Source organism: Micropterus dolomieu, linkage group LG21 (assembly GCF_021292245.1).
Source record: "Micropterus dolomieu isolate WLL.071019.BEF.003 ecotype Adirondacks linkage group LG21, ASM2129224v1, whole genome shotgun sequence".
Classification (NCBI taxonomy): Eukaryota; Metazoa; Chordata; class Actinopteri; order Centrarchiformes; family Centrarchidae; genus Micropterus; species Micropterus dolomieu.
Window position 1 is genome coordinate 6,640,459 of NC_060170.1, and position 12,653 is coordinate 6,653,111.

Here is a 12,653-nt window from a genome sequence, read left to right on the forward strand (position 1 = left end):
CTGACCAACTTTATGGAGATGCAGATTTCATTTTCCAACAGGACTTGGCACCTGCACACAGTGCCAAAGCTACCAGTACCTGGTTTAAGGACCATGGTATCCCTGTTCTTAATTGGCCAGAAAACTCGCCTGACCTTAACCCTATAGAAAATCTATCGGGGTATTGTGAAGAGGAAGATGCGATACGCCAGACCCAACAATGCAGAAGAGCTGAAGGTCACTATCAGAGCAACCTGGGCTCTCATAACACCTGAGCAGGGCCACAGACTGATGGACTCCATGCCACGCTGCATTGCTGCAGTAATTCAGGCAAAAGGAGCCCCAACTAAGTATTGAGTGCTGTACATGCTCATACTTTTCATGTTCATACTTTTCAGTTGGCCAACATTTCTAGAAATCCTTTTGTTGTATTGGTCTTAAGTAATATTCTAATTTTCAGAGATACTGAATTTGGGGTTTTCATTAGTTGTCGGTTTTTATCATCACAATTAAATGAAATAAACATTTGACATATATCAGTCTGTGTGTAATGAATGAATATAATATCCAAGTTTCACTTTTTGAAAGGAATTACTGAAATAAATCAACTTTTTGTTGATATTCTATTTATATGACCAGCACCTGTGTAACAGTAACTGTGATATTTATTGGGATGATAAGTTAGGCTAGCGAAAAACAGGCTTAAAACAAAATTTACTTACTGGAAAAAATAAACAGCCGACTCCTTTGAGTGTCTAACAACCAAACTCTAAACAAAACATTTTTTAGCGACTAAAATGTTACTATTAACTTTTATGAACTGAAAATGCACTGTGAAAGCGTCTAACTGCATCAATGAAAACACTGACAGCTCACAACGTACACAGTGCAGTGGAGAGATTTGCCTCTATCCTTAATTGACAGGTCGTGACTTGTCTATCACAAGGTAGCCGCACCCTACAGCGTACCCTGCATTATCGATTATTTTCCTCTAACTGGGACCATAATTTACATAAACATCATTCTGTATTAAAGAAAACTTGAAACTAGTGACAGAGACCATAAACTGGTAAACGGAAAGTGTTTATTGAGGTAACAAATCAAGTGAGGTGTAGGACTTCTTTTTGCAACCAGTGCTGGCCATTAGAAAGAATGCAGGTTTAAGGCACTTGGCGCTTGCTGCTTGGTTACAAGCATAAACTCGAGACATTTTAGCAAAAAAAAAAATTTAAGTTGCGATGTGTTGTTTTCAGTGGCCTCTAGCAGTGAAGTTTCAAATTGACACTACTACTTTCAAGTGTGTCCTTGTGCTTGAGCTAATGAGTGAGCCAAAACGGAGACCGACCCTGATTCTCATTTGGCCTGACGGGCTTCAGCACATAAAACCTTTTTGTTGTTTTTTTATCCTTATGTGGAGTTCGTGTTAGAGTCTGTTTTGTGCTGGGAGCCGGTCGTTTTAAGGTGTTAGAGGACTCCATTTTGTTAGCCGCAAGAGGCTCTGGAGCACGCAGGGAAACGCACAGCCTAGATAAGCCAATGGATTTCGCTGAAAATCTGACCCAATTTCTTCACATAGGAAGCAGCATTGTGGCTGTTCTAAGCAACTGACAAAGCAGGCAAATGGTTGATTTTTATGTGAGGTTATAACCTGTTCATCAATAGGTAGTAAAAATGATTAAGTTCATTAAAGTACTACAGCTCCTTTTAAAGGGAGTTATATTTTTTATATCAAGTTTGGTACAAATGATAACCAACACGACACAACAACCAACAATCTTTCATCGCATTATGACTGAAATGGCATGAGGTAAGGATAATTTGTTCTACATGTCCTCCTTTTCACTTTAACCAAGAGAATACCAATGGTTTCATTTTCTATAAGCAACAGGGCAAGCCATAGATTGTGCAATTTACAGCTGCCCTCTGCTGGAGTACAAGGGACGGCCGGTGGAGGTTATTCTGCACATGTGAATTTGGACATATTTCAGGTATCAAAATTGAATATTCCCGCCCCATGATTTTCAAATTAAATATGACCACCCTTGTAGCCCTGTCCTTTGTGTAACAGGCTGTAGTTCACCCTCTGTTTTAGATACTCCCTATAAATCCTCCCTCTTAAAATGATTAAGGCTACCCTTTCATACAGGACTATTTATATTCAACAGCTCACACGTGACTGTGGCCTTCCTGTCTCTTAGGTTGAGAATAATGTAGGTAGGCCTAAACCTTCCTCCTTAACCTCCCACTATCGCTTAAACTCAAGAGTAATGGTGCATCCACTTTTTCAGCTTCACCTCCACCTTTAAAATGTTCACTTTGACTCTAGAATAATGCATCTGCATCTGTTTTCCTTGCTCACCCTAACCTCTCGCTCTCACATGACTCCAGAATAAGATGCATTTATTTTTTCACTCTCTGCCTCGACCCCGTCGCTATCAATCTGGCTTTAGAATAATGTAAGCACATCTGTTCTGCTCACCCTCCTAACCCCTCAATTTCCCCGCCACTTCAGGATAATGTAGGTGCATCTATTATCTCCACTCACACCAGCGCCGCTGTCGCCAACCTGTTTTTAGAATAATGTAGCTGCATTTACAACCCCCCCCCCAACCTCTCACGCTTTCACTGCAGGGTCGAAAATAAATAAAATACTGCACATGTGAGCTGAAAGTGAAACTTCTGCTTTGAGCTTCAAATCATGCAGAGGTATTATTTCTGCTCATCATTTACACCAAATCAGGTTTCCATATTCTCTCCATCAGCTACTTTAACTTTCTTCTCTTTTCTCTGGAGACACAAACACAGATGAGGTGCAGGGAGGGCAGAGAATGAAACAAAAAGCACTTGGTAGCAGATAACAGTGTTGTTGTGGTGTAACCCCCGGCTTTTATTTATCATATCTCCAAATGGCGGTGTAGCTGTTGTGCTGTGGTCAGGATACAGTGACCTTAGTTGATCAACTACCCCCCTCAGCAGCCTGATAAGAGGGCTAATATAACAGCGAGCGAGGGGGGAAGGCTGTACTGTAATTATTTCTGCGCTGTCAAAGGGGGAACAGACCGCGGTCCCCTTGCCGATTCAAATCTGAGGGGAAACTATAAAGAGGAGGGAAAGGAAGAAAGGGCCGCAACAAAAACAACGCCAGTGAGACAAATATCAGCCGGCTGCCGCGACACGCCGGAAATTGGACCAGTTTGTCATGCACAGGGCTGCCACATACACACATGGACACACACACACGTAAAAGCACACACACAATTACACACATACACACACCATGACATCAGAGGCCGGACAGGACTTTATTCAAACTTTACAGGGCAGGCTACAAACAAACACGAAATCTACTGAGGTAACGTAGCCACGTCAGTGCTCACTTGTACACTGAATTACATCCAGTCATACATTGAATGATTACTTAAATTTAAATGTTTCATGCACAAGGGTGGCGAAACCACTTTGGCTTAAAAATAACTACACACAGAGGCGAGAGAAAAAAAGATTAATTCAAATGACGACTGTGACTAAATATTAATAATAATAAGAACGTTATTTATATAGCACTTTTTAAAACCAAGAGTTTACAAAGTGCTCTGACAAAGCAAAAGCAGCATACTCAGAAGGCAATATCACAATAGAATCCAAATAGTAAGGCCAAAGAAAAGGGAGAAAAAGTTCAAATGGTGGAGACGCTGTAAAGATGACATCACATAAAAGCAAGTCTATAAAGATGGCTTTTAAGAAGTCTTATCTCCTCCCGGGCAGGTCGTTCCAAAGCCAGAGAGCCCTGATGGTAAAAGCATGGCCACCTTTAGATTTAAGCCTTGACTTTGAAGCGGCCAGAAGGACCCCACCTGAGGATCTAAGGCTGTGAACTGGCTCATATGGGTCAGCATTTACACTATGTAGCTCATTATAATATAATGATAACAGATAACACTAACTACTTGGTATCTACTGTAAGATATATGATGTTCTCTTCCTACTGATGACGTAAATCTTTAAAAGAACTCACAAATATATAGTTTCATGTTCCTACCTAAACAGCTGCTCACAACAGTTTTTTCACAAACAAAAAGGAGGGAACAGTGCATTTGTTGGGGACTATTTTCAGCAGCGGATTAATCTACATTTGGTGCTCTAGTTAGTATCTGGGGCAGCAGGACGTTGTATGTGGGATTGAGTCAAAATAAACTACAGTGCGTGTGTTAATCTTGATGAAGGAACGAGCATAAATGGGATTCGGATGTTGACGTGAACTCTATTTTAAGGTAAAAACCTGACGATTCAGTATCTCCCACATGATTTTAATGCGGCATAAGCTTTTGATTGGCTCAACATACCTAATGCAGCTGGCGGTTGAAGCAGAGAACAGCATTGGGCACTGCTGCATCAAAGGCTTTTTCTTATTTGTCAGGACTTAGTTTCTTGAAATATTCTTCTCTCCTGCTCACACAAATGTTAGAGAGATTATTCACTTGGTGTGTAACAGCACATGAAATAGCTAAGCCTTTCGGGACACGCCCTGTGACCAAGCGGGAAGCTTCCGGTCAGAGAACTGAGGCGAATGAGGAAGTCCCTCAAACCTGCATTCTATCGAACGGCCAACAGGGGGCAACTCCTCCGGTTGCAAAAAGAAGTCCAGTTCCATTAGAAATAATGATAAAATGACCTACTTCTCAGCTGATTTATGACCTCAGTAAACACTTTCGTAATGAGTTTGTTATTGCTAGATAAAATTATCATCCCTGCTAAAATGAAAGTTAACGTGAATTACAGATGCATCTTGCTAACCAAGTTAGTTAGCTCCTCACACGGCCGTTAGCTCCACCGTCTTGTCCAAATATTGTCACGTCCAGTGCTGCTGTTTGCAAAAAATCAACATGTCAGCGCCCTATTGGCCGAACTCGAGGCTTCAAAACCGCAGTCCACAAACCAACGGGTGACGTAACGATGACTACGTCCACTTCTTTTATACAGTAAATGCCTGTGACCCAAAAAAAAAAAAAAGTCTGTTTATGTTGACTAATCGCACATGTGGAACAATTAGTGGAACATGAGAAAAACACACTTCTAGGTGACTCTTCCTTCCTAAAGGGTTCAGGAAGTCTCTCCCTGCAGATTCGGACCATGCCAAAGCAATAACTAATGCTATAGGACTGTTCTGTTCACTGAATATATGTGACTGCACTTGGTCGTAGAAAATACAGGATTTAAGTCTATGGTCAAAGAGCTTGAGCCCGCTAAAATGTGCCTTCACGTGTACATTTTAGTCAGTCCGTTGTGCCTGCCCTGTGTAAACGAGTGCAAGATGCAGTTGTTCAGGAATCATCAACTGCACTGGCAGTTGTGCTCACCCCCAATGGATGGACCTCCAAGGCTACAGAGAGCCACTTAACAGTGACTGCCCGCTACATCACTCCCTACTGGAAAATGAAAAGTCTGGTCCTGCAAACCTGCCCCATTTATGAACAGCATACTAGCAGAGAGAAACCAAAGGATGTAGTACCAGAGTGGAAATTGGAGACGCCGAGGACAAGTATTGCAGTCACAACCAACAATGCAAAAAATATTGTCCATGCTGTTTGTGAAACTGGACTGGGTCCACAAGTAGGATGCTTTGCACACAGTATTAATTTAGCACAACAGAAAGAAACAGCTAGCCAGGTATCAAGACTCCTTTATCCACAGCAGCACAACTGTGGCACACATTTTGGAGAACAAGCAGGTGATACTAAATGTACAAAAACTCCTCAGTCATGATGTTCCCGTTCACTGGAACTCCAGTCAAGTCAGAGACATTGTAAATTTGTCTGAGCAGGATGTGAGAGTGCATCGTAGAGATCCCTAAATTTTTACTTCAAGTCTGATGAGAAACACAATCCTGCTTTGCTCCAGCTTGTGAATTAAGTTTTCTGTCATCTATCACGCTGTCGTAATGTTTCCTGTAAATGAAAGTACATCTGTTTCCGTGTGATGAGTTGCTCAAACACCATTTCTTTAGCGTCGTTGCCAGGAATCATTTTGAGAAGGTTTCTCTGCTCTTGTTCTCACAATGGCCTTTTGTAGCTTTTCATTCATTTGATGCATCAGAAATAATCGCAGTCAAACATTTCCCAAAACACATGTAATTATAGACACCTGATTTATGAGAGACTTAAATCCTTTTAGTCTTAAAGCCGGAACTCTTGAATTCAACCTAAGTTTGTTTGACCTTGAAAACAACAAACAAGAAACCCAAAGCTTCTTTGTAGCTGCTGCAGCATATAATTATTAAACCAAAAAAAAAAAAAGGTGTCAATTGTGGCTTTTATTGTGAAGCCGGGAGGATGTATGGGCCGGTGTCGCCCTGTGATAGATGACACGATACCCAGCTTTCCTGATTTCGCAAATTTCTATGAAATGTGTCCTGAGTTCATGAAGGCGAGTAGATAAGAGGCTGGAAGAGGCTCGCCGGCCAATAGGATTCATCCGTTTCTGCCTCTTATCTGCTGATAGAGGAAGACCCTCTCTCTCTTCTCCTTTCTCCTCTTTCCCTCCTCCTCCTCCTTTAAGCGTCTTTCCTTTGCTTCTTCATCACCATCCTTTACCTCTTGTCTCCTTCTCACTTCTTTCCTTCTCTGCTCTTCTTTCATCTTCCTCTTTTTGTCTCCTCTCTTCATCTCTTCTTGTCACATATCAGTTGTTTTCCCCTCCTCTCTTTCTTTTCCTTGCTCCTCCTCGTCTCATCTCTCTTGTGTCTGCTTCTCCATCTCTTGTTACTTATTGGCCTTCTACTTATTTTCTTTTCCCTCCCCTTTTCTCGTTTCTCTTGTCTTTCCATCTCCTTTTCTTCTTCTCTTCACTTTCCGTTTCACTTCTTTGCTTCTCATCTCCTCCGTTTATCTTCTAAAAATACAGTGTTTAGCAAGAACATAACAGTTAAACATTGTAGTGTTTATAGTGTTTGCAGTTAGAGAATACTAGGTCGCAGGTGTTACTATGTGTTCAGACAGAACGTGATGCAAGTTTTAGAGGTTGTGTGATTGCTTACAAAGTCTATGGATACACACAAATAGACACGAATTTGCCCTGGGCGGCACAAACTCACAGAAAGACATGTCCGCGCGAACTGGAAATGTTTCAACTTGAGCAAGATTTTTTGCGTATCTTTAACTGACTCTAATTCATAAATGTACCGAGACAAAAGGGAGTTACTGCTGAGATGGACTCAAAAGCACAGACACTCTCCCACACACGATCAGTGCATCCTGCGCTAGCTACAGTAGCTTACATCAGACACAAATCGCTTTGCTTTCTGTCTGAACACACTTTTAGAGTGCAATGTTTAGCTAGGTCAAAAGTTAGCTAAAAGACATCATCACATTAGCAACCTGGACTGAATTAGTTGTTACCCAGATGCTTTAGGTTTGGTTGAACATGTTTGTTAATTTGCACCGGCCATCGTAGATGGATTTATTGGGAAATATATAAGGCAAACAGAATTATAGAAGACAGTATAGAAGAGAGAGTAAAGAAACACTGTACAATACAATGAACACAATAGATTAGATGTGATAGAACTATGTATTTCCGGAAAAGTGATCTGTAGTACGGTAATTAATAAGGGTGTGACGAGACCCTTAACCCACGAGACGAGATTCGAGATTGATTTCAGGAGATCAAGTCGAGACAAGATTTTAACACAATTTTTAAGAAATCTTTAAAGCTGAATTATATGAAAATGAGCATTAAACACTTTATTTCCCGCATTCTGAAGAATGATTCTGCACCAGTTTATGGTGATTTAAAAAATAAATTATATAAAGAGAAACACAAAATTCAGGTGGCAGGTGACAATTCAAACTCTATAGCCTAACTATAACAGAATATAAGTCAGGGCAGCTCTGAGTCATTCTGTGTTGCTTTCAGATCAGTTTCTCCTGTAGATCAACTTTTCTCATGTAATATCATGCCATCTGATTCATGATTTTGTCTTCCCTCCTCTTTAAATGTGGTACCTTTTCACCTTAAGGATAAATTAATTAATTTTAATTTAGTTATAAACTCCTGGACTTTTATAGCTCCTGTGTTTCAGCAGATTTTCTGCTCATGTTCAAAACTTTCTGCACATTTATGATCTCTCACTGTCATCCGTTCTCTGACATGTCCCGAGAAAAGTCATAATATTACCAGACTAACATCATCATTTAATGAGAAGTCTACCTGCCCTTTATGCTGCTGTGCATTACGTTAGTGTAGTAACGTTATGCCCTTCAGATCGTTTGACCGACGCATGTTGCATGTGAAACCGAAAGTAAATGAAACACTTTTGATCAGGTAGAAATCTCACCACAGATCCACACACATTAACTTCCAGTGCAGCTCACAGTCCCAAACAGAAAAGACTGTGCTTCAGTTTTTAGATGTTTATGTTGCAAAACTCTACCAGCTACATTACCACTCGTCCCAGCTGTCACTGCGTACCCTGGGGTGAGTCTATCTTATCAGTTATACATTTGTATTTCACTGCGTGAGATTAATGTGTGGCTTGACGGCATGTGAAAAAAGTAATTTGCGTGGGTCTCGCGAGACAGGTTTTTACCTGATGAGATTTGCCATCATAATTCAATCTCGCAAGACCTTGTGGCGTGAGATCTCGTCACACCCGTACAAATTAATGATAAAAACTGGAATATAAAGTAGATATTGGAATGTAGAACAGCCACAGCAATGATAGACAGCTGAAGTTCCGCAGTATTTCCTCTGTGTGTTGGCAGAGCTCACAACTGATTCACTCTGTGTGTTTTACTGAAAAGCAGGTTTTGTACTGTTTGTCTCTAAAAACCTCAGATGGTCTCCGCAGCTTCCCGGTAAAACTGCCAGCGCTGCCGTTTATCTGGCTGAGACACTAGATCTTCTTTAAGACACTACTACCCTTTTGTTTTTTTTAAGATCCCTTAAAACAACATTGATTGTTTCCCAGAATGACTTTCTGTCGCCGTGGTAATGATTATGCAGATGTGGCACAACCTTTCCGTTTGATGGGCGGTTCCCACGGGGGAGGTGGTGACATGGCGGCTGTTGCTACGCCGACAGGCGACGGACATGCCCCCTCCTCTTCACCCCACCCGGCCCTTCTCCTTGTGCTTACCCTGGCCTTTTCCTGGATGGTGGAGGAGTTGATGGAGGAGTGGAGGTGTTATCTAATGAATGATTCTATGATAATTTCATGGAATTTACTGTAGCCTCATGATCACATTATCAAAAGGACGCTTCATTCAGAATATCCATCCATCCATCCATCCGTCGTCAACCGCTTATCCTGCGTACAGGGTCGCGGGGGGCTGGAGCCAATCCCAGCTGACATTGGGCGAAAGGCGGGGTACACCCTGGACAGGTCACCAGTCCATCGCAGGGCCTCATTCAGAATATCAACAATTATAATATTAAAAATTTATAAAATTATAAATTATTAAGGCTGTGCTTCTCATCATGTCTCTCCTGATGTAATTATTTTTTAATTTTCATAACTTCAGAATAGAAGATTAGAAAGTTTGCTAGTTTAAATCCCTAACTTAAAAATGTCATGAACAAACAGACTCAAGACTTTAGATTTCATTATAAAACAGATTTTCTCCTTTTTTTAGTTACTTTAAAACATTCGTACAGAAAACACATTTATTTATGACTATCCAATATCTTCACAATGTTTGGCCTTACACCACTAATATAATTACAATATCAGCATTTCACTCATATTTGCAGCCGAGAGAAAGTTATTAAAACCATACATTTGACACACAAAACAGTGAAATATAACAATTTGACAGTCATCTGACAAAACAAATAATTCATATAGCAAAGGAGGTTTAAAAATACATTATTTGCATATTTATTACCGGCCTACAGTATCTTGGAAAACAACTTTTTAAGTAGGCCTAGCTATCTTTTTTGTAGATTAATTTTTTTTTTTTTTATTGCACTAGCATATGGTTAACGTTAGGTAATAACCAGAGAGTATTATATTTGAAAACAAATAATAAGGTTGTATCAAATTATTTCTGACCAAACATAACAGATTACATATTTCATTTATAAAAATAGAACATATCATATAACTAGATTACATACATTTTTGTTATATAAAGTCACATTTGGGCATAAATGTGTTGAGAAAAGGTTTCTGCTTTGTCCCAGCTTCCAGTATAAAACAGACTGTATTAATCCATTTATGGTTCTTGCCTGGAACTTTTAGAGTAACTATGAGCATGTGTGTGTCCCCTGATCCCACTTCTGTAATAAGAAAAAGTGAGTTTGTAAACAAAATATTTTGACACGTATGAAGAAAATGTGTTTGGACAGTGACGGAGTAAAACCTCCTCTCATGTCCCCTGGCTTCTTGCTTATCCTCCCCTGTCCTCCAATGACAGCCCTGCACTGATTTATTCTCTCTGATGATTGGCCGTCTGCCGTCTCATTGACAGCGAACCTTCTTCATCATATCTCCACTTTTACTCTCTTCCTCCCCCAAATCATTTTTCCTTTCATATTAAGTTTTTTTCCCCTCCCTCTGCTCTGCCACTGGATTTTATTTGACAGGAAATATTCCAGGCGATGTGGCGTGGTTGTAGATCTCGGGCCGTGGCAGACTGTATTGATCGGGCTGATTTGCATACATAAATCTATTGGCTATCTGACACTTGCCAATATTCTGGGCAGCAGGGAGTGGTGGTGCTGAGTCGGCCAGGTCACATTATCATTGGTGATGGAGCTTTGATGAAGTGTGACAGCGCTGCACAGCTGCTGACTGACTGGCTGAAGGACTGCACTGTAAAAAATTATGGCTCAAGTTAAACAGCCGTATAAGGATTTGTTTAAAATTTTTTTATAAATTTTTAACATAACACCTTAATTAAAAGTAAAGTGTGCTTTAATGACAATCAACTAATAGAGTATGTTGATGAAATCACATTTTAATGTATATATATATATATATATATATATATATAAGTGCAATTGTTAATGACAAATTTATGAGAACTTATTTTTAATGTAAGTATAACCACCAGGGTTTTTGTGTTTGTTTGTTTTTTTTTTTACAGCTAATCTAACAGAATGAATAAGTCAGTCAGTCCGCCACTTAGGTCCAGACAGAATAGTTCAAAGCCTAAAATCTCTGTATCATTTGATAAAAACATGATAGTTGCCCGGGGGGAAAAAATCCTAATTTGTATTTAATTGTTCTCCAACTGTCTTCATCATTGTTATATACCACAACAAATAATTAACTAATAACCAATTTTCACTCCTGCCACCTAGAAAGAGGCAAACATTGCCTGATATTGCTATTATGTAACATAGGTAGGGTAGGACTATGTTTGTTATACTATGCTGGAATAGAGTTCACAGAATGAATGTTTAGTTGACAAATCTGCTACATTTGAATCCATCTCATAATAATCTGGTCTAGTCTATTAGCAAATTAAGAATCCCCAACATGCCATGTAAATGTGGCCTTCAATTCATTGAATATTAGAAGAAGAACATTTACTCAACAAACACAGTGACATCCGGTGGCTTGTAAACATTGAGAAGCCCTTCAAGACCTTATTATCTCATCTATGTGCTATTAAATAAATCTATATGTTGTTATTAAACCTGTATACTTTTGTTCAGAAGTCCTTCATTACAGATTTTAATGCCTAGATAAAATATTTTTGCTTATACGATCATGAATGTACATTTTTTGTGTAGTTTAGTCCATGGTACAAGCTTAATGGTTGATATTTTTGTGATATTTCACATGAGCTGCAATGTGATGTGATTTATTACATTATTGCATGGAACAAGGAGGAAATGTCTCGAACAATTATGTCTTTCTAATTTACATCATCATATTTCTCTGTTATTCTCCTCTCTCTTTATCCCACTAACGTGCCAATCACAGTTTACTCACAGAGTAAAAACTTTCAAAACTATCAAACTGAATGAAGCACTTTGGCACAAGCTCCGGCACAAGAGTAGCGAAATAAGCTTAGGACCTTCAGTATCATCCGCTCATCTCTACTAGTGAACTAACCGCAGCTCACGTTCAGCAATATTAGGCTTGTTACCTCACCAAATAGCCTAAGTGTTACCGCTGTCGATTCACACTCCTGGCACAACACCTGTCTGTGGTTTATTGGCTGATGCTGCTGAACGGCTTTCTGTGGATGGCGGCTGAGGTTTACTCACCAGATAGGACTTTGTTATTTCCATTGTCCATAAGCTGGTTAGCTAGCTAGCTAGCAAATTAGCTTACTGAGGTAACACAAGTGATTGAAACAGTCACACACATGACAAAAAAACCCTATGACAACGTTAGGGCGAACTTGTAGGCTAGATGACAATATTTCCCCACTAATAGAACTTTTGCGTCATTGATTTGCTGCCAAAGTCGGAGAGACTGGTGGGAAATGAAAGAAAGTTGAAGTTATTTTAAAGATTTTGGGCTTTTGAGAAAAGATTCAGGGTCAGAGCCCAAGAAGATTCAACACATTATTTAGTAAAGACAAAAGCATTTCCCAGTTAAATTTAGTGAATGAAAGACATTGTCAAAACACACAGCCAGTGGTCATATATAAAACGCAAGGTACGCTTTAGACAACAGCCCGCATTGTGCAGCATAATTCTTGCCAATTGTAGTGTACGAG